This window comes from Lolium perenne, chromosome 6, assembly GCF_019359855.2.
Source record: "Lolium perenne isolate Kyuss_39 chromosome 6, Kyuss_2.0, whole genome shotgun sequence".
Lineage (NCBI taxonomy): Eukaryota > Viridiplantae > Streptophyta > Magnoliopsida > Poales > Poaceae > Lolium > Lolium perenne.
This window is the reverse complement of record NC_067249.2, coordinates 201,956,509-201,980,627: the sequence shown is the minus strand read 5'-3', so window position 1 is coordinate 201,980,627 and position 24,119 is coordinate 201,956,509.

Here is a 24,119-nt window from a genome sequence, read left to right as displayed (position 1 = left end):
AGACTGTCCTTGTTCTTGGTACATGTGTTCAGAAGGGCACAATCATGATATTCAGCAATGTGCACACTATAACGATGAGCATCATGTCTACCATGCAAGCACTAATGACTGCAATCGAAGCAAAGAACATACCTGTGTCTTGGGGTTACCCACAGAGCGATTAGAGCTTCCCATTCTTCATACGAGACATCCTTAACAGGGGACTTGATGCTGACTTCATTCTTTGGTACTTTGTCGAAGTAGTCCCTTTTCGGGATGTAGCGCTTTGTTCTTCGACACTTTCCGCGATGACGTCATAGCAAGCCTTACGGATGTCTTCCGACTATGTGTCCATGTTGAAATTTGCCTACAAAGCAAACAAGGGCAAGGACGAGGTTAGTTATCATGAACTATGAACAATCAAGCAAGCACTCCTATCATCTAACAAATGAACTGGTGATGAAGAAGATTACCCCCATCTTTCCAACGAAGTCGGCCAACAAATTCTCATCCCTCTTGTACAACTTGAAATGCGGAAGGAGCGGCATCTGGCCTCTTGCAAGCATTCCACCCTCCGATGCAAACTTGGCAGCAGGCAAAGGCTTCTCAGGACGTTTCAGCCCTGGAGGAATCTCAATGGTAAGCTTGACTCCCATCCCCTTGCAAATCCGCTCCAGCCCGGTGCCCTTCCTTTTACGGCCACTGCGGCGGTGGTTCCACCTGAATAGCATACATACAAAGATCATGTCAGAAAGCAGCACACATCCAAAAGAGTTTATAAAGATAAACAAAAAAGGCAGTAGATAGTGTGGACAGCTGTCCAACAAAAACTTGCCTTCATCATCCTCAGGATCAAGAAAACCATCGAATCAAAGTGCGATGGACCATGACATCGATGCAGTAGGACCTGTGTCCCTGCGAACAGTGCTTGCTTCATCGATCCTTTCATCAATCTGCGGTGAGCTACTGCGATTGTTGCGGGGCGGAGTATCTTCATTGTTGGTTGCAGACGCTTCACTTGATGTCCTCCTGGTGACTCTTTTGGAAGGAACTTCAGCAACAGGTTCCAGATGCCTCTTTCCCCCTCCTAGAGCATCAGCAAACACTCTAACAGGAGGCATTGAACTTTGTTCCTTTTGCAACCTCTTACTCCTCCTCCCTGGGCTTGTCTTTCTAACAGAAGCCCTTTTCTTTCTACTCTTGGGATCCTTCAATGCCTCGCAAAAATAGCAAAACAAAATGGCATTACATCATAGGTTATAGCAAAACAGAAATAAGAAAACAGATACAAATAATGCCAGCGCTCCAAAGATGATAAGCAGAATGCACCTTCTCAATGTGTTCCCCTATACTCCCTTCAACCTCCCCATCCTCCTGGTCAACCAATTGGTCATTGCTCGGATGATAATCTGAGCTCTCGCCTTGTGTTATGGCAGATGACTCATCATTTGAAAGTGTGGAACGACCTCCACCTCGACCACCATGTGACTTCCTAAAAATTGACACTACAAATGGGGATACCCAGGGATTGTAAGACACGGTTGTTCCGCATCATTGTCCTAGCCCTGTCCTGCTCTATCTCGGTGAGGGGCGCTTCTTTACATGTATGAGAAAAATATGTAACCATTAGATTGATGGTTGAAATGCATAGAAGCAAGCCAACTCGAACAACTAAGGTAAATTGTTTAATCATAGCAATTTTCAACTTTTAGTTTCATTTAATCCTAGGGTACAGAAATATTCAGACAGAGCCAAAAAACCCCAGCACCCGATTAAAAGCATCAATTAGACACAATGATGTTAGGATGAAGCCGCATACCAGCCAGCTGCTTCTTCCCAGTCTTTGCCATGCCTGATGTTGATGGGTTGGATATGTGCTGGCACGAAAAGAATAACAATTAGTGACAGCAGATACAACATATGGATGCAATTAAAGAACCAAGCAACATAGGTTCATGTGGATCAACAATCACCTGGTTCACCTTGCTCCTTGAAGTAGGTCAGACCTTGATAGTATTACCTAAGAAGATAACAGGTTATAATCATTAGACATATCCCTTAATACAACAATAGACATGTACACGAGAAAAAGCTGTAGGCATGTACAGATAAACGGGGCTCCCAAACTTTGTTTGGGAGAAGTTTCATCAACACGGGATAAAAGGGCAATATAAATGTTCATCGACGAAATATAAAAGGGCATGCCTTGGTAAAGATCTGTACCAAGCAAGATCGGCAGCAGGTAATCATATTATGTACTAGTTGCGACAAGAAAGATCTGTAGCAGCTAATCATATATGGACTGCGATAAACTAGATGTACAATCTACAGAGCCCAAGCCAAGTAAAATCCCCCAACAATCATGGACTGGTTGCAGCGAGACCCACGCGAGGCAAGATCCGCATCACTAATTGATTGGTTGGATACAGCAAGCAAGATCGGCAGCAGGTAATCATATAGGGACTGCAGTAAACCAGATCTAAATTCTACAGAGCCTGAGCCAAGCAAGATCCGCAGCAATCATCGACTGGTTGCAGCAAGACACATGCCAATCAAGATCCGAAGCAAACATGGACTGCTTGCATATAGCAAGCAAGATCGGCGAGGTAATCATATAGGTACCGTAAAACCAAATCTAAAATCTACAGAGCACGAGCCAGGCAAGATCCGCAGCAATCATCGACTGGTTGCTGCAAGAACATGCCAAGCAAGATCCGAAGCAACCATGGACTGGTTGCAGCAAGAACCATGACAGGCCGAGCAACCCTAACCCTGGACAAGCCAAGGAAAGAAGCCATGCCACGAAATCCCTAACCCTAACCATGCCATGCCAAGCAAACCGTAACCCTAGCCATGGCCGACGAAACCCTAAGCAGGCCAAGAAAAGGCCATAGAAGTGGGGGCGAGGGGTCAGGTTGAGGAGGGAACTCGCCTGAAGATCTTGTGGCGAGCGTCTACGCACGCGCGGCCGTCGTCGGCGGGTAGCTCTCCGCTCGTCCGCTCGTCGGTGGCCGTCGGCGGGTGGGGATGAGCGGAGTGGGAGGGGAATTGGGGTTCGCATCGCACCGGAGTGGGAGGGGAATTGGGGAATTGAGGGAGCTCGTACGGGATTTGACTGAAATGTCCCTCCTTTCCAGCTTAGGTTAGTGGCGTTTCGGACATTTGCCCTCCTTTCCAGCTTAGGTTAGTGGCGGGCGGATTCAAAACATTTATTTGGATTTGGCGGGAGAAGGCTGGGCGGGAGAGTTTTGGGGTTTTGGAGGGTTTTGGGGTTTTGGGGTTTTGGAGGGAATTTTTGGGGCTTTTTTGTGCAAAACAATAATAATTAAATGCGCAATAATGCATATAATTTGGTGTAGGTTAAAATATTTTTAAAAACAGAATATCATGTAATTAAACGTGTGTCACCTTCATTCCTTTAATGATAATAATATAGGGATATATGAAACTCCTAGAATCCTTAATAATTAAATTATATAAAAAAAATCAGAAAATGTTTGGTTAATTAGGTCAAATAATATATGTCTCTTGCACACACTAATTATATGCTTATCATAAGGCATATGCAAGCTTTATCCCATTCTATATACATCAAGATTCCGAACGTGGCAGTTCGATCGTGAAGGATTCTCCTAGCTAGAATGTCGTCTCCGCTCGATTTTTTGGCTCCGTTTAATTTGCCAACTGCGCAAAACGGGGCCGCCGGGACATGCGGTATGGCCGTACCGGGCGCGCGCATGCACCCGTCCGCCAACGCGCGAAACGGAAAACATTTAGCACATAAAATGACGCGTCCTAGACCTAAAAACATGTTTCCCTCCATTTATTGAGCCAAGGAAAGTGTGGCCCCAGTTCAAATCCTCCCGGTCAGTTTCCAGCGGATTCGGCAGGACACCGCAGGAAGCGGGAGGGATTCCCAGATGGCTACCGCGCGCATACGGCATGTGATAGGTGGTGCGTAGGAGGTATCCTACCGCTGCGCGGAGGTCTCGCGCAATACTAAAATGCGCACCATGTAGCCCCTTCACAAAAAAAAGCCCTTCCGGCACCCCGAAAATGGAAAAACCGTCGCCCGTGGTTCGGATTAGAAATCCGTGACACGGGCCTTGCTTCCCATCCTAAGGTCCACGCACGTGCCAAATATGGCCTCGTTCCGACAAACTATGTGGTGAAACGGGCCGTTTCCTACTCATTTCCCCTAAAAGCCATAGAACTCCGGACGTGATAGCCCTATTCGTGAAGGGTTTTTCAAGATAATTGCCGTATCCCAATTCCGTCTTTTGAAGTGGTTACCAGGACACATAAAATGACGCCACGCGGCTCCGCTCGATTTTTTGGCTCCGTTTAATTTGCCAACTGCGCAAAACGGGGCCGTCGGGACATGCGGTATGGCCGTACCGGGAGCGCGCGTGCACCCGTCCGCCAACGCGCGAAACGGAAAACATTTAGCACATAAAATGACGCGTCCTAGACCTAAAAAAAAATTTCCCTCCATTTATTGAGCAAAGGAAAGTGTGGCCCCAGTTCAGATCCGGTCAGTTTCCAGCGGATTCGGCGGGACACCGCAGGAAGCGGGAGGGATTCCCAGATGGCTACCGCGCGCATATGGCATGTGATAGGTGGTGCGTAGGAGGTATCCTACCGCTGCGCGGAGGTCTCGCGCAATACTAAAATGCGCACCATGTAGCCCCTTCACAAAAAAAAGCCCTTCCGGCACCCCGAAAATGGAAAAACCGTCGCCCGTGGTTCGGATTGGAAATCTGCGACACGAGCCTTGCTTCCCATCCTAAGGTCCACGCACGTGCCAAATATGGCCTCGTTCCGACAAACTATGTGGTGAAACGGGCCGTTTCCTACTCATTTCCCCTAAAAGCCATAGAACTCCGGGCGTGATAGCCCTATTCGTGAAGGGTTTTTCAAGATAATTGCCGTATCCCAATTCCGTCTTTTGAAGTGGTTACCAGGACACATAAAATGACGCCACGCGGCTCCGCTCGATTTTTTGGCTCCGTTTAATTTGCCAACTGCGCAAAACGGGGCCGTCGGGACATGCGGTATGGCCGTACCGGGAGCGCGCGTGCACCCGTCCGCCAACGCACGAAACGGAAAACATTTAGCACATAAAATGACGCGTCCTAGACCTAAAAACATTTTTCCCTCCATTTATTGAGCAAAGGAAAGTGTGTCCCCAGTTCAGATCCGGTCAGTTTCCAGCGGATTCGGCGGGACACCGCAGGAAGCGGGAGGGATTCCCAGATGGCTACCGCGTGCATACGGCATGTGATAGGTGGTGCGTAGGAGGTATCCTACCGCTGCGCGGAGGTCTCGCGTAATACTAAAATGCGCACCATGTAGCCCCTTCACAAAAAAAAGCCCTTCCGGCACCCCGAAAATGGAAAAACCGTCGCCCGTGGTTCGGATTGGAAATCCGCGACACGGGCCTTGCTTCCCATCCTAAGGTCCACGCACGTGCCAAATATGGCCTCGTTCCGACAAACTATGTGGTGAAACGGGCCGTTTCCTACTCCTTCCCCCAAAACAGCGGAACGTGTGCCCCGGCGGGTCTGCCCCCCTAGATTTCTCCGCGCGAGGGTGCACCAATGTAACTTTTCATTCTTTTAGGTTTGTTTAGGACATATACACATGGAGAACCAAAATTGGGACCCTTTGGCACATATACCCGCAGCTAGAGCCATTATCACACGATCGAGGGTGTGCCTGATCTACTGGTTAGGGTTTGGTGTAGGGTTAGGGCTAGGGTTTAGGGGGTAGGGCTAGGGTTTAGGTTAAAGGTAAGTATTTATGGTTAGGTATATGTTTAGGGTATAGGGTTAGGGTTAGGGTTTATGATGCATGGTTCTGCAGCTCCGGTGTCGTGGTTTAGGGTTTTAGAGGGGTTTTAGTGCTCGAAGCCTCCCCAGTTTAGGGTTTAGGGTTTAGGGGAGCTACTTTTGCACCATTAGACCTTGCACCACACTTTAACACATATCATAGGTCCACATGCAAGATTTGGTGGGGTTCCGGTGCTCCGGCGGTCGTTCTCCCCCTCCTTCCCCCAAAACAGCGGAACGTGTGCCCCGGCGGGTCTACCCCCCTAGATTTCTCGTGAAACTTGAGGCATACACATATATTATGGAGATGTACATGTAACTTCAAATTCAAATTCGACATACACTTAGAGAAACAAAAAGATATATAAATACGGGTGTGAATATTCAACCAGATATGACAAGACTATTCACATCGGAAAAGTATGATTTCTCTGATAATCTGAGACGATAGAAGCAAAGTTTCTTGACAAGCAAATACAAATAATTAACTAGGCATGGATCTTGGAGAAGTCGTCAGTAATTGCCTGGCTTCGTCCGCCACGGATTATCACTCTTCGGGCTCTGCTGATCACTCATCTCCGTCGTCCACGGATCATCACTCTTCTGATCAGCACCAGTCCACGGATTCATCTTCGTCCGTTTGCCATGAGGGGGACTTGTCTGCTGGGTGTTGTCGCTGCAGGAAGCTGGTGCCTTCAAGATTGCTAGTTCAGCCAGCGCGCTTGCAAGTTTAGCATTTAACCTTGCTATTTCAGCTGCAGCATTTCTCTGTGCATGTTCAGCTTCGATCTCTGCTGCCTTGCATTTGCGACACAGACGTCCCCTCAGCTCGTCTTCCTTCTTGCAACCGGGGCAAAACACAAGGTAACGCAGGAAGAACCATATCTTAACGTAGAGCTGGTAGCTCACGTAAGCATCTTTAGCTGCATACTCCAGGTTTAAATCAGACAACGGCTGCTCTTAACAGTAATTGTGCCTCTCTGGAGGGAATTTGCTCTTCATCTGGCTGTACGACTCGTCGATGATGCTAGTTGCAAGACTAGCCATTCCATCCCTCATTAATTTTCCTCTCTCGTTGAGACCTTTGACGTTGACAATTTCCTGGATATCGATCCAGTTCTCCCTAGGAATTATAATCTTCTCGTAATATAACTTTATAAAATCTGCTGTCTTGTCAACGCTGCAGAACACAATTCCTTGATCTTGAAGGAATGAGCGCAGCGCCGGACATTCCCCGTTGGTCCTGAAAGCAAAAAATTTAGTACTTGCGAGATCAACACTTGAATAAAATTTGGGACTACGAAGCTAGTCTATATGCAATCTCATAGCTTGAATATAAAATTTGAAACTACATAAGTTTAGTAAGTTCATGATCAACAGTCTGAAAATTATCTAGTCATAATTCATTTGGTACTAATAGAATGCATGAACAACACTTTTATGAAATGTGTAAGTGCAATTGTTTAGTCATTGAAATTTCATTTTGCATCATATAATTTTGAAACTAACAAAATTCTATTAAATGCAAGATCAAGACTCCGGAAATTTGCTTGTCATAATTAATTTGGTATAATGAAATCCAGTACATGCTAGATGAGCATATGGATAGATTCAATTTGATGCAAAAATTTAGTACTTGCGAGATCAACACTTGAATAAAATTTGGGAATACGAATGTTTAGTCTATGCAATCTCATAACTTGAATAAAATTGACATAAGTTTAGTAAGTGCATGATCAAGAGTCTGAAAATTATCTAGTCATAATCCATTTGGTACTAAAAGAATGCATGACCAACACTTTTATGAAATGTGCAAGTGCAAATTTTTTAGTCATTGAAATATCATTTTGCATCATATAATTTTGAAACTAACAAAAGTCTATTAAATGCAAGATCAGGACTCCGGAAATTTGCTTTGTGATAATTAATTTGGTATAATGAAATCCAGTACATGCTAGATGAGCATATGGATAGATTCAATCTGCAAGATCAGCACACCATGCTTTGTGGCTTTTGTTACACAAAACACAGAAACAAAACTAGTTTTGCAGCTAGCACGGTTTGTAGTTTAATTTGTTGCACTCGAGATTAACTAAAACAGATCAAGATTAACTAAAACAGAGCACTCGAGGGTGACTTGGTTCATCATGCACTAGCAATTAACTAAAATCTGAGCAAGATTAACAAAATCAGAGCAAGATTAAGTAAATCAGAGCAAGATTAAGGTCTACAAACCAGGAAAAGTGGCAGACGAGGACGTGGTTCCTCATGCACAGTTGAGCGACGGCGAGGTAGTTGTCTTCTTCGTGGTTGGGGTCCTCCCGAGTGTACTCGAGATCCAATCCTACAAACTTGTTCTCTTCTTCTTCCGCATACCACTGCGCGTACATCTTCAGGTACTTGCTCATCGTCTCCTCCTCGTTTGTGTAGACAACTTCGATCTCCTTGCCGCCATGGACGGTGAAGGTCCTGATCTGAGTAATGGCCTGCATTCTTGGCGGCGGAGGAGGCAGAAGCGGTTGCGGAACAGAGGAAGAGGAAGAAGAAGCAGCGTCCATGGCGCGGAGGAGGCAGAAGCGGCGGAGGAGGAAGCGGAGCGGAGGAGGCAGAAGCGGCGAGGCAGAAGCGTCTTGGCGCGGAGGAGGGTTTTCCGTCTAGTGGGAGTGGAACCGGCAAGAAGCGGAGTGGAACCGTCAAGAAGCGGAGAGGCGGAGGAGGGAATTTCTGATTTATTATAATTAGTAAAAACAGAGAATGAGGGTTCCATTTTACCTGCTGGCCCCTAATCCACATAAAATTACCGGAAATGGCCCAACCCAGTGGTATCTACTGCTAGATGGCCCCACACGTCAGTGGGTGCCATTTTGCCCCACCCACCCCAAAATGTCCTATACCAAAAGCAACTTTCTCCCCTGTCTCACTCTCTCTCACCCAGCCGCCACTGCCGCCTCTTCCTCTCCCAACTCCGTCGGCCGAAGCTCCGTCAAGCAGCTCCGTCAAGCTCCGTCGGCCGAAGCTCCACTGCCTCCGTCGGCCGAAGCTCAGGTTAATTTGGGGGATGAGCGGGGGATTTTCTAGGGTTTGCCGTACTTAATCTCGGGGGATTTTAATTGGGGTTTTTTTGTCCGAGCGGCGATTTTCCTAGGGTTTGATCGATTCAAAGTAGATTCTAGTGCTAGAGTAGATTTTCCTGGTTTAGATTGATTCAAAACATGTGCTAGTGCTGCTAGTGCGAATGTCAATCTGAACCTAAACATCCCAACTTAGTTTTAATTAATGTGTAATTAATAGTTTCATAGTTCTCAAATTGTTCACTGCTTGTTATTAGGTCGACACCATGGACCCCTATGACTATGAAGTTGCCATTTTGGTCCCATCCAAGAAGGCCGTTGAGACCATCGACATCAGCTCATCCTCCGAAGGTGAGGATGGTGCTCTAGATAGGGTTCACGTCAAGCAAGAGAAAGCTGATGATCTTTGCAGCAATGGATTGTGCAGCTGAGCATGAGGAAGTTGCTCCTCCTCCTCCTGCTGATGTCCATCTGACTCGTCGAGGTAAAATATATATATAGTAGTTATAGATGCAGGATATAGGTCAAATGCTTAATTAGTCCCGGTTTGGCATAATAGCTAGTCAATTTGTAGCATTCAAGGAATACTTCAGTTTCTATAAATACTGTTGGTTTGATATACTTCAGTTTTAGGAAAACTTTAAACTAGGCCTTATTCCCTGGTTTCCTTATATATATGTAGGTCCCAGGATAGAGGCAGGTGAGGAATGGGATGACTTTTGCATGTATCCCAATCTAGTGGAAATGAATCCTACACAAGTTGATACCCTGAGATATCTTGTTGACCAAAAGCGCCCCGCAATTCCTTTTTATGTGTGCACTATAAAGAGTGCAAGTACCGTGGAAGGCTGTTCCAGAATGGTAAATATAATTACTCCATCTCGATCAAGGATGTTTTTGCATCTTTATATGTTGACAATTACTTCATCTGAACGAAGTTTTGCATCTTATAATCTGCAGTACTTCAACTAGAAGTTTACCAAGAAGTACATCTCGACGAATATGCAGCTTCCAGATAATGACTTTCTTGTCTCTTACAGTGAGAGACATGGTGTGAAAGTGAGGATTTTCTAGGGCAAAGGGAAGTTTGACGGTGCAGTGATCACAACAAACTGGAGTGCTGTGGTGCGGAAGAGCAAGATGAAGGCAAATGATATCTTTGTGTTTTGGTTCCGCATTCGCGCCCGGGGCGGTCTCAAGTTGTATGTCAGGAAGCTCAAGAAATGAGCTAGCAGGCTGAACCTCTCTAATTAAGCTAGTAGTACTATATATATGTGTGTATGAGCTCAACTAATATGAGTGTTGAACCTCTTATCGATCGATCTGGTACTATCTAACGGCCTGTTGGTCTATGTAATGTGCTCAAGTAAATGAGCGTTGAACCTCCTCGGTAGTATCTATAATTAACGTGTCCTTTTGGTACTATGTTATTGAGCTCAAGGCTGGCACTATATATGTGTAATATAATGTGCTTTTGGTGGTCTATATATGCTGGAGTATATATAGATATATATAGTTTGCTAGCCGTAATTAATTATTAGTCATATATTAGCCTGTTGCTTAGCTAATGCTCCTGTACAAATTAACTGTTGTCCTAAATCAGTATCCCCTCTGATAGATTATGTAACAAGATCATATCCATAACTATAAAAAAAAAGTTGCCTTAGTTCCACTATGTAAAGGATAAAGGATGGTAAGCTGACAAGATCTCTCCAATAGCTCCACTGGTTAACTGGCACGTTGACACATCTAGAGGTGCTGGGTTCGAGTCCCAGCCCTCACTCTTTTTGATTTTTTTTTTGGCGCCCAGGAGAAGCCCAAATATCCCTTCCGAATCCAACTCCCTCCGATAACCTAGCAGAAATTCGAATCTCCGACGACGAGCGGCGGCGGCGGCGGTGGCGGCGGCGGCGGCGGCGGCGTGGCGGCGGCGGTGGCGGCGGTGGCGGCCGTCCCTCTCCGACGACGAGCCCCGTCCCTCTCCGACGACGAGCCCCGGCCCTCTCCGACGACGAGCCCCTCCGCATCTCCCGGTCTGCACCCCTCTCACCTCTCCCCTCTCGATCTGTTCTTCTTCGTCAGTTCACAATATCGAATCTCTGTGATCCAATATGTGCTGTTACTAGTACTAAAGTACCGAGTCCGAGGTGATTGCGGTGGTGGTTGTGCCGGCGCTGCGTCCGAGCAAGGGATCTGCTGTCCATCCGCCTCGCCGACGACGAGCCTCTCGCCCTCTCCAGACGAGCCCTCGCCCTCTCCAGACGAGCCCCTCCGCATCTCCCGGTCTGCACCCCTCTCATCTCTCCCCTCTCGATCTGTTCTTCTTCATCAGTTCACAAAATCGAATTGAACTGCTGTGCATTGCTTGAAATTGGAACTGCTGTGCGCTTAGGTGTGTGCTAATTGCATCATTTTGTTCTTCCGCAGATGGACAGACACTGGATTACAACAAGAATTAGAAGGCTTTCCTGAACACACAAAGGGAGTGGCAGAGTTTATGCGGTTTGTTCGCTTGAATGCTGCCAATGTTGATCGAGTGCCGTGCCCATGTCGTAGCTGTCTCAACCGGTGCACAAAACCTCTAGATGTAGTAGAGTCTCATTTGCTTCTTTTTGGGATGGCAAGCACTTATGACCGATGGGTCTTCCATGGAGAACCATTACATCCCGTACTCCGAAGCTGGACATGGAGGACAAGGAGGTGCACCTGAAGCCGGACATGGACATGGAGGTGAACCCGAGGCCGGACATGGAGGTGAACTCGAGGCTGGACATGGAGGTGATGCAGGGGCACACCATGTTGGTGGAGGTGATGCAGAGGCACACTATTATGGTTTGCAAGAGGAAGATGGTTACGAAGATGATAGAATTCCTGATCTGCTTGCTGATTTGTACAACTCGAACCGCAAGGTCTTGGAAAGGACACTATATTTGCTGAGTTGATAGAGGAAGCCAAGCGCGCAGCCAGCGATGGGGGTACAATGTCAAGGTTTTCACTCACAGTCAAGTTACTTCAGGCCAAGTCGTACTACCGGATTAGCAACGTTGCATTCAACGCGATACTCCTGATTTTGGCCTTGCAATACCCTAATAGCTCAATACCAAAGTCATACGAGGAGGCACTTAGCATAGTCGGCAGGTTGGGACTTGGTTATGAGAGTATCCATGTGTGCCCGAATAAGCGTGTATTGTTCCGGAAGGATTATGCCAAGGAGAATAATTGCCCCAAGTGCAAAGCCTCCAGATGGAAAGATGTCGATGGTAGGAGAAAGATCCCGCAGAAGGTGCTAAGGCACTTCCCATTGATTCCAAGGCTGCAAAGAATGTTTCTTTCAAAGGAGCAATCAAAGGAAGTACGGTGGCACAAACCGAAGCGGCAAGACGTGGAGAATGATCTCAGTCATCCAGCAGACGGGGATGCATGGAAGGATTTTGACAATATTCATAAAGACTTTGCCGCTGATGCCAGGAACATAAGGCTTGGACTTGCCACGGATGGTTTTAATCCCTACGGGAATATGAGCAACTCCTACAGCATGTGGCCTGTATTCGTGGTGCCATACAACCTTCGCCGTGGGCATGTATGGATCAGTCCAACTTCATGCTTGCATTGCTAATCCCTGGTCCATCCTCTCCGGGAAAAGATTTTGATGTCTTCATGGAGCCTTTGATGGAAGAGCTGCAGGAGCTCTGGAAAGGTGTAAAATCGTATGATGCCAATAGTCCAGACAAGTTTGATCTCCGTGCTGCAATCTTATGGTGTATTCATGATTATCCGGCACTGCACACATTGTCAGGGAGGGCCACAGCTGGTTACCAGGCATGTGTGCGTTGTGACAAAGAGAATTGCTCCAAGAAATTAAGGAACAAAATCTGCTTTATTGGGCACCGCCGTTGGCTACCTCGGCACCATCCTTGGAGAAATAGCAAAGAATTCGATGGTGCTTCTGAAAGCCGTGAGAAGCCAGCGGAATTCACTCCAGAAGAGCTGAAGCAACAGCTTGATAGGGTTAGAGATGTGATACTGTGCAAGCTTCGAAGAAAAGGAAACGTGAGGACGGTCGGTGTTGGAGCCGTAGATCATGTTTGTGGGACTTGCCATACTGGGAAGATCTAAAGCTGAGGCATAATCTCGATGTAATGCACATCGAGAAAAACATCTGTGACAATTTGCTTGGTACTTTCATGAACATACAAGGCAAGACCAAAGACACTGTGAATTCAAGGCTTGATTTGGAAGACATGGGCATAAGAGGTGACTTGCATTTGCAGCCTGTTTCAGCTGACTCTTTGGAGATGCCACAGGCGTGGTATACAATGAGTAAACAAGAAAAAATTGCTTTTTGTGAATTCATAAAAGCTGTGCGGTTTCCAGATGGGTACGCGTCTAACATATCCAAGTGTGTTGCTGCTGATAAGTGCAACCTTCAAGGGCTGAAGACCCATGACTGTCATATATTGCTTCAAAGGATCTTACCGGCTGGCCTTCGAGGAACAATCCATGAAGACATATATGAAGCGGTTGCTGAACTTGGAAATTTCTTCAGAGAGCTGTGCTGCAAAACACTGAAGAGAGACGTTACGGACAGACTTGAAAAGGAAATCGTAGTTATTCTTTGCAAACTTGAGAAGATCTTCCCCCATCTTTCTTCGACGTGATGGTGCATTTGGCCATCCATTTACCAAAAGAGGCAAGGCTTAGAGGCCCGGTGCATTACGGTTGGATGTACCCGATCGAAAGAAGGTTGCTAACATTGAAGCGTTATGTCCGGAACAATGCCAGGCCGGAGGGATTGATTGCCGAAGCATATATTGTTGATGAGTGCCTGACATTTTGCTCGAGATACTTCGACGATGTTGAAACAAGATTCAACCGTCCAAGAAGAAATCCGGAGCGGGATGATTCACATATTGGTGATGTGTCTGTTTTCAAACACGGTGTGAAATTTATTGGAGCCTCTCAATATGTGTTTGCTGGTGAGGACTATGACAACATGGTGTGGTATGTGCTGCGAAGTTGCCCTGAGGTTGATCCATACATCGAGTACGTTTCTCTTCATCCCCTTATATAGATAGGTTATTGCAGCCTCTCCAAATAATAATTAGGATCTATTTTCTGTTGCCATTCCAGCCTGTGCAAACAAGAGTTGAACCAACAAGGTGGTCAGATCAATGTTGATAGATGGCTTGCCAAGAACTTTGCTAGATGGTTTCAGACTCATGTGAGATCTTTAGCTGGTTTATTTCTGAAGATTGGAAAAGTTCATGATATAATTTTGCTGTGTGTGTTACTCACCCCCGGTTGATTTTTTGCAGATTGGAAAAATGCGAAATGATGTCTGTCCTGATCTCTATGATTTGGCGTGCAAACCAGATTTTAGAGTGAGACTATATTCGGCATGTGTTGTTGACAGTGTTCGGTACCATACTGTTGACCGCGAGAAGAACAGGAAGACACAAAATAGTGGAATCGTTTCTGAGGGAGATCATGATGGCAACAGCATTGACTTCTTTGGTCAGCTCAAATCCATCATCAGATTGCAATACAACTCCAGCGGTGGCGTCCATCGGTCAGTTGTCCTCTTCCGGTGTGACTGGTTTGACCTTGGTGGTAGGAAACCCGGGCTCGACGATGATGGACACTTCAAGAGTGTTAACACAGAAAAGTTTTGGTACAAGACTGATCCTTTCCTTCTGACATCACAAGCAACCAAGGTCTTTTATGTGCCAGACACCAAGTTGAAAGGAAAATGGCAAGTTGTGCAGAAATTTCACCATAGACATCTATGGAGTGTAAAAGAAAATGAACAGGGACCGGTGTTGCTTTGTACTATCATATCAAGATGAAGATTCCAGTCAAGTTCCTGTGCAAGAAAAAGAAGGCACTGCACGGAGTAGGACGAGAAGTGACCAGGAACGTGTGCTACTTGAAAAAGTCATTGTGGACAAACTGAAGAAACATAGCAAAGAGGTTGTGCCCGAAGAAATCGAGGAGGTTGATCAGACAATGTACCAATATTGCAGCGATGAGGATGATGATGATGATGATGGAGGAAATAGGACTAGGAAGCGTCAAGTTTTCGAAGAAGATGAGTAGCAGTTTGTGTTGAATATGTCAGCTATTTGTTCCCAGAATTTGTCAGCTATTTGTTCCCAGAATTTGTGTTGAATATGTCAGCTATTTGTTCCCAGAATTTATGTTGAATATGTCAGCTATTTGTTCCCAGAATATGTCAGCTATTTGTTCCCAGAATTTGTGCCCAATTTTTATGTTCAATATTCCCAGAATTTATGTTGAATATGTCAGCTATTTGTTCCCAGAATTTGTGCCCAATTTTTTGGGGACTCCATGCCCAATTTTTAGGGGAATCCATGCCCAATTTTTTCAATACATGGCTGACGCCGGCGACCATATATGGGTGGCGCCGCCGTGCATGGCTGACACCGGCGACCATATATGGGCGGCGCCGCCGTGCAAAAGTAGCTGCTACACATTTTCAACAGAACTCATTTTCAACAGAACACATTTTCAACTGAACAGAATTGCACACATACATAGACATGGTTCAAATTCAGGAACTAAACATTGTGGCACGAACAGACAAATGGTTGGAATTACAACACAATAACTCTAGCATATACTCTAGCTTCTTCTCCTCCTGACCAATAGATCACTGAATTCACCCTAATTTCAGTTCCTACACATCACCCAGGTACAACAGATGACAAAAGCTACAGATAGCACCCAAACCATGAAGCCTCCCATTTTCTTTGGTTCAGGGTTGCTCTGTTTCCTTGCAGCAAGCAGAAACTTTTCTTCCTGGAGCCTCTCAATTTCTACCTGGAGCCTCTCAATTTCTTCATCTCGATCCCAAACAGCATCACGCAGATCACGAACTAACTCTTTGTGATGTGCATCCAGCGGATAATCAATCCACTTAAACACTTTACACCCTATTCCACCAGCAATCTGACAGATGAAGAACAAAAGAGGATAAGTAAGCCATAGTAGAAAAGAAACTTCAGAAGACGGCGGGCGAAATTCAGAATGGGGGCGGGGGGGCGTGCTCGAAGACTAACCGAGCGAATTTTGCAGTTCCGGTATCTTCTCCCAGGATTCGGATCACTCCAAGAAATCCATTGCGGCATCTTCTCGCCACAGTCACATACGTCGGCGGGCTCATAATCGAATGGCCGCTGCCGATACGGGATGGGCGTGCCCGGCCGCCGGCGGCGACGCGACGACGCTCCTGACCTAGAAGAACTGCTCGAGCAGGCTAGGAACTGCGCCGCCATGCAACAGATGCACCTGGTCGGAGGAGGAACCCTAGCTAGATGCACCTGGTCGGAGGGATTTTGGTCGAGGTGGAGGGATTTTTAAGACAACTGATTAGTCTATCATGTCTATATACATGGACAACCATACTTGTGTCAACAACACTATTGTAGCAAAGCGGTAGGGAGTGGTAGTGCGGCAGCGCCAGGTCGAGGGTTCGAGTCCCCGCAAGCGCAATTTTTGCCAGTTATTTCCATCGGGAGCCACTCCAACCCCGGATGGGCCGTCGGGCCAGCAATTCAACCCCCGGATGGGCCGCCGTGGGGTAGGCCAGCAGCCAGCAGCCTAGTAGAGGACAGCCCAAAAGAGGAGGATATCACCAGCAGCCCATTAAAATGGTGGACGGCACAGAGAAAAAAAATAACAAGACGCCTTTGTCCCACAAGTATCAGTTGGTCCTACATGTCAGTTAGTTCAAGCCAGTTGCTTCCAGTGACACGTGTGAGGCGCGTGGGACCCGAAAAGGGACACATAGGCAAAATGGATGACATGGCAGCCAAACACATACCATTGTATTGAGCCAAATGCCAATGACGCTATTGATTTGTCGCAATCGGCATTGGAAAAACGTCGTAGGCCACTTAATTTTGCTAATGACGTTTTGACCTAAATTGCCAATGACGTTTTTGCCCAATAACGTCACGATTTTCTAGGGTTTTGCCCCCCCGGAGTGGCCAAGGACGGTCAAAGCTAGGAACGTCATAAAGCTATGACATTTTGATTTCCAGTCATAAAAAAAACGTCATATTATGGCACATTTCTTGTAGTGTAAGCATGTGGGCCGGGCCGAATGCACTCGTTTGACCGGTCAACAGGCAAAAGGGCCGGCCCACAAGACATGTGGGACCCACTTTCCTGGTATCGGGCCGGCCCATTTACAAAGTGGGGTCCACATTAAAGCAACTGGGCCGGCCCAAGAAGTTAGTGGGCCGGCCCAATTAGCATGTGGGTCCCACTTTCCTGCTATCGGGCCGGCCCATTTAGTACGTGGGGTCCACATTAGATCAAATGGGCTGGCCCAACAAGCCAGTGGTCCGGGCCAAAAGCACCGGTGGGTCCCACTTTCCTGTTAAAGGGCCAGCCCATTTAGTATGTGGGGTCCACCATATAGCAAGTGGGCCGGCCCAACAAGATAGTGGGCCGGGCCAAAAACACAGGTGGGTCCCACTTTCCAGTTAAAGGGCTGGCCCATTTAGTATGTGGGGTCCACCATATAGCAAGTGGGCCGGCCCAACAAGATAGTGGGCCGGGCCAAAACACTGGTGGGTCCCACTTTCCTGTTAAAGGGCCGGCCCATTTAGTATGTGGGGTCCACCATATAGCAAGTGGGCCGGCCCAACATGCTAGTGGGCCTGGCCAAAAACACAGGTGGGTCCCACTTTCCTGTTAAAGGGCCGGCCCATTTAGTATGTGGGGTCCACCATATAGCAAGTGGGCCGGCCCAACACGCTAGTGGGCCGGGCCAAAACACAGGTGGGTCCCACTTTCGTCTTAAAGGGCCGGCCCATTTAGTATGTGGGGTCCACCACAAAAGCAATTGGGCTGGCCCAACTAGTTAGTGGGCCGGCCCAGTAGTTGGTGGGGTCCACCTTAAAGCAAGTGGGCCGGCCCAATAAAAGTGTGGGGTCCACAGTAAATCAAGTGGGCTGGCCCAATAAGTAAGTGGGCCAGCCCGTTTAGTTGCTGTTTATATGCCGGCGTAATAGGCGCTTTAGGATTTTGCGGGCCGGCACATATGTGATTTCGCTTAATTGGGCCGTTTAAGGGATGGGAATTCGTGATTTAGATAGTGAGAATATTTACGCAAAGATTGATTTACGTCGGATAGCCTCACTTACCACAAGCACCAAAGAAAAAATGCGCGAAAGAACTATAAAAACTAACTAAATATTACATCAGCTGCAAGGCATTGAAAAAATATTACAGAACCCAGAGAAATTGAATGGTAATTAAACCTAGCAATACAATGAAGGGATCCGGCAATCTTTTAAGTTGTCCATGCAGCACCTATATCTGAAACAAAGACATTACAAGTTAAGACAAAGAACAATGGAAAGGCAAAGACACTACAATATTGTTTGCCAAAGAATTTGGAACTCATCATTTCGTCGTTATAACAAGATCATTGTAATGCGCACAATAAGCAAACAAAGAGTGCATGCCGCATACCAACAGCCAATATAACAGAGCATGTTAGAATGAAACAGCAGACTTACTACTGTCGAGTCCCATGCAAACCAACATGTTCAGGGAGTACAAAATTGGCATGAACAACATAGTAGCAGGCTATAAATTTTGTAACAACGACTGAGCAAGATGAAGTTATGATGGCTACATCTACAGAGCAGGGAATGTAAACAAAAAATAGAAGTTACGATGGCAAAAGCTAAAGAGGAGGGAATGTGAACCAACATGTGCCAAGTGCAATTACTTCATTTTGGCCGTGAACTAAATAATACTCCTGAACTTATAGTGAAGGGGATGCAAATCAAGATGTTTCGGGATATAAACTTGTAATGAGCAACACATAGAGGATAGTTAATGCTGGAGCTTAGGATGGACCAGATACAGAATATAGTGGGATCACCTGTGAACTTGTATAAGAGGGAATGCAAACCAATATGTTCAGCTTTCCATATGTGAGCGTCATGCCAAGTCAGAGAAACAAGTCAATAATGCAGCTTTTGAAGAACAAGATGGCACGCAAAATTATTATCTAGTAGTATGACAAGTTTATTTGTACTACGGGCTAGATAGCAGAAGAGTGATAGCATGCCAAACTAAGTCCTTACTTTGTTAGCTTACAATGAACTAGATACAAAACAATGGCATCACCTCGTAGTACAGGGAATGCAAGCCAACATGTTCATGGAGTAAAAAATTGGCACAAACAACATAGTAGCAGGCCATAATTTTTGTAACAACGATCGAGCAAGATAAAGTTATGATGGCTAGATCTACAGAGCAGGGAATGTAAACCAAATATAGAAGTTACGATGCCAAAAGCTATAGAGCAGGGAATGCGAACCAACATGTGCAATTACTTAAAATTGGCCATGAACTAAATAATAGCAGGATGTTACTATAATACCTATAATTTTTGTAACAACGACTGCGCAAGATAGAAGTTATGATGGCTACATCTACAGAGCAGGGAATGCAAACCAAAATGTTCAATCGCTTAAAGTTAGCAATGAAGTAGAAAATAGAAACGTGTTACGGTCATAGCTAGGAATGAACTAAAAGAGCTTCAGACAAACAAGCATCTGAACCCAGAACATGGCGCTAAAACAAGGGACTTACATTAGGAGAAGCACTCTGTGGGAGTCACAACAGATCTTCCTGGGGTTGATAGATCCGGTGATGAAGTACGCTACATGTGCTACTTGGGGTTGGAGAGACGGCCATTACACTTCATGATTACTCATCTCATCTGCAAAAACGTAACGGCGCGTCGTTAGCACAAACAGGTTCCCCCAAGATTAAACAAGAACTTGCAGGCAAGCAATAGAAAAGCGATAGTAGAAGAGTTTAGATCATGCACAACGCCGGTGAAGCAGATCCGGTTCATGCACAGCGGTGTCGGTGAGCAAGATCCGATGCGGTGGACGACGGATCCGGCGAAGCGGCTCAGCTGAAGCGACTGCGGTAGACTGCTGGATGAGCATATGGTTTCGAGGTACGGCGGGGATGATTCGGTTCGGTTGATGACGGCGTCGATGAAGCGGCTCCGGCAGGCAGCCGGCTGACGAGGATCGCGAGGGCTCGGGTAGACCAGGGAAGTCCGGCGGGGATGTTCCGGTGCGGTGGTCGTGGAGGTGGGAGAGAGGGACTTGGGAAGTTCCGGTGGGTGGTCTGAGGGAAATGAATTTTTTTTGGGAGGGTCTCCGGGCTAGGGAGGTGGTGATCCAAAAAATGATGGGCATACCCCCCCACCAACCGACCTTGCTGCCATCTCCACAGGGGTAGAATGGGAATTTGGAAGCGTGTGAAATTTTTGTATTTTGTGGGTGGGAAGTTTTGCCGCTATGAGATTTTGAATTTGGCTACCGTCCAAGTATAATGATAAAAAATTGTGACACCGTACTAGTACCTCTGTTCAAGGCCGAGTGCAAAATCAAATCATCATCACATTAAATAACGGTTACTATCATCGTGATCTATCTTGTTATCCCATTCAAAAAAACGTCTGAAATATTTCAGGATTGGCGGGAGATTTTGCCGCCCGACTGAGATTTGATTTTGAATATGGCTATGGTCAAGTAATATAATATAATACTAATATAAAGACGGTACACCTGGTTAAGTACTAATTGCTCTGCTCCGGCAGTCAAGGCCAGCAGCCACATCAAGCCATCATCATTACAAACAAAATCAGTCAAATCTAGAAGCTAGTATAGGAAAAATCACAGCAGCATAATAAATCCAGAAAACTAAGTACGGAGTATAATACATCAACTGCATACAACAGCCAAAAGCAGCCAATAACAATGTTATTGTTCACGACAAACTAATTTGAAAATAATACAAGACGCAATGTATGGCCAACATGAAGATTAGGATACCCCAAGATGAATGAATCTGATCTTCATTCAGCATATATTTCTTCGTCACTCCGTTCTCTGATCTGAAGGAAATATTCATTGAACTCCTTCCGTCTGCAGTGTGCAGCCAATACATCCTCCAAACGGTATGGCCTTTGTTCATTTCTCATACCATAGTTTCCTAATCTATCCACACGTATTGGCCACTCATCCCAGGCCTTTATATCATCAAAGTACTCTCTGATATAACCCAAATCTGCGTAGTAGATGCAGCCAGGTCGAAGTGTCGGGTGCACTCTGGTGTCGACGGAGATACACCGGATATAATGGACGAAGAAGGCACGACTGCCAATGTTATTGACGGCATGGAGAGAGCGGCTCTCAGTGTCCACACGGTACACCAATGGTTGACCTTCCTCCAAATGCTTGTTGTCCAACAACACAAGCAGCAGAGCACCATCCGACTTCACAAGGTAGAACTTGTTATTTCCAAGTTCTGGAAATGAAAATAGTGTATCCATGTTGACACTGCTCGCGCGCTGCTCCAACTGGACATTGTTGGTGCACACTAATTTTCCGAACTCAAAATTGTTCACAGCTATTGCATACAGTTCACCATTGAACGGGGTAATGCAACGCAGAGAATGGTGCTCGGTCGAAAATCTTCCTTCTCCCCAGTCTTCATCTAGGGTGTGTTCGGTTGAGGAACCAAGTAGAATGTAATGGGATGGTTCTGCACCTAGAGCTCATACCTGTGTTCGGTTGGACTAGTATCCTGGAATGGAACGGTTCCTCAAAAACGAATATTCGGCCCAGATCCGGAATACACCGGTTCCACCGAATCGGTGGAACGCACTCGTTCCAACTCTTTTCCTCACCGCACCTCTCCCTCACCCCCTCGTGGCCCCCTGGACCCGCTCGATCCGCTCGTGCCTCACATCTCGTTGCGGGGCGACGCCTGGGAGTAAAGGCAGGCGAGCGGCACGCGGCGAGAGGGCGGCTAGCAGCGGCGCGCGGCGGTGGGCAAGCGCCACGCGGCGGTGGGCAAGCGACGCGCGGCGGGAGGGCAGCCAAGCAGCTGCGGGAGGGCAGGCAAGCGGGGCGGCGGGAGGGCAGAGGGCAGGCAAGCAGCGGCGGCGGCGGGCACGAAGCAGCGGCCGTGGGCGGGCACGAATCAGCACTGGTTCACTGCACGAATCCATCCCATGTTGCTTGTATTGATTTCAGCTCAGATCTATGTTATATTTGTATCAATTACCACTTGATTTTGTGAGAAAAATCAATCTTGATTGAAATTAGAGTCTATAATTTCAATACATATATTGTAGATCTTTGATTTAGTAATTTTTGATTGCATACATATGTTGTAGATGGGCAACAGGGAATTTTTTTATTGTATGTTGTTGCAAATAAGAACAAGTCACAAACGTGGAGGTAATCTCACCTAGCATAGCAAGGAGGTGAGCTGAATCAAATACTAGCCATTCCATTCCAGTTTTTTGGTCTAAAGGAACCGTTCCATTACACTTTTTTAGTCTCAACCGAACACAAGAATGGAACCAACCCATTCTAGTGGAATGGAACCGTGACATTCCGTTCCACTTCGTTCCCGAACCGAACACACCCCTATACCCTTAGTTGGAGTGCTCTCATCGACCCAAGCAATTTCCACCGGGTAATCTTTGGAAACGAAGACCATAGTCGGGGACTTCATTACAGCGACTGACTTCAGAATAACATATGGCATATGCGCCTCAAACCTAGTATTCAATGTCTTTGTGAGTGGGTTCAAAAGCCGTATCTTGTGCGGCTGGTTCTTCTGGGCAAAGGACGATGACGCCACGGTAAAAGCCGACGAAGTAGTATCTAAAATATATTGATGAAGATAACATTCAGCACTAAGATGTTTACGATTGAAAATAAAAATAGATTAACTCTATAGATATGGAGGAATTTGAACCTTGCATGAACTTCCGTTAGATCGATGGTGACGTAGCGGGATGTGCGGAGGTGGAGGAAGGTGAAATCAGCAGCGCGTGGAAGGATGTGTTCTACCATGATCCATTCATGCAGGTGCACGTCGGGCTCAGGTAAACCTGAGCGCCAATTTCTACAAACTTGCCTCAAAGCAGAGTAGGTGTCCATGTACTCCTCGTTCGCTAGTAAGCAGTCCCCGATCTTGTGAAGTGGTCCGTCAGCCCTGAGAGAGGCCCAGTCCACGGAGGCGCCGCACTTGGATGCGCCGCCCTCGGAGGCGACGGTCTCGGGGGCGACGGCCGCCGGCGCATTCTTCTTGTCCATCGCCGGCAGGGAACGCGCGTAGGGCGGTTGGTGTTTTTTCATTTGATTTGGAGAAGTTGATGGGACGTGAGAGGCGTGGTTGCGTGCGTGAGTGAGAATGAGACTGTGTGCAGAGGGAGGGACAGAGGGGCTCTGTACAGGCAAAGTGGCGGTTGGTCTCGGCAGTTTCTCAAAAAAGCTAGACGTTTGGTCTCAACACGCGCACCGCCTAACCGCTGCGCACCACGACACGCGTCCATGGTACTGCACGTCTGCACCGTTACGTGTACTCAGTTCTACCGTCGAGCCTTACACTGGAAAAATATATGTACTCCGTACTCAGTTTTCCCCTCGAGTATAGTGGCTAGTGCAATATACTCAGTTTTACCCTCAAGTGGCTGGTCAACAGAGAGTCAACAAATGGGATTAAGTTGTCTAATTGAGTAATTTCATGCGCAAAAAAATAAAATCATAGTGCCTCCTACTCATGGAGTCTTGTTAAGAAGAGGAGGTCTAACACGTGGAAAAGAGAATAGCACACCACAGGTCCGAAATGATGGAAAGGGCTAGGCAATCCACTTATTATAGATCTCAACAAAAACCACATGGAACTAGTATATTAAACTTATGCAAAGAGCCAACGCAACCAAAAGTCGAGAAGTGTGCTGAGTCCCAAAGGCACAACACAATACGGAAACTTGCAAACTTATATAAAAGGGGCTATGCAACCCACTTATACACACATTAACAGCCATCCTCCTGTGTGACAAGAGAAATTCAACACTGGATTCGGAGGTAGGCACATGAAGCTTTACAAGGGCCAATGGGGCACCAACAAATTAAGGATGAATTGAACCACACCATCAACAATTCAAACTCGATACCTTGGCTCTAATACCATTTAAGTTCAAACTGATTGAAAAGGCTAGGCAACCAATTTATAAAACATCCACAGAGTTGATCCCAGCCGCAGATAAATGCATCCACCAACAAAATAGGAACATTGCCTCAGTCTCAGGAAAATTTCACAATACCAAGGTACTCACATGTCAATGTCAGTGTTCATCTCCAATTATCTA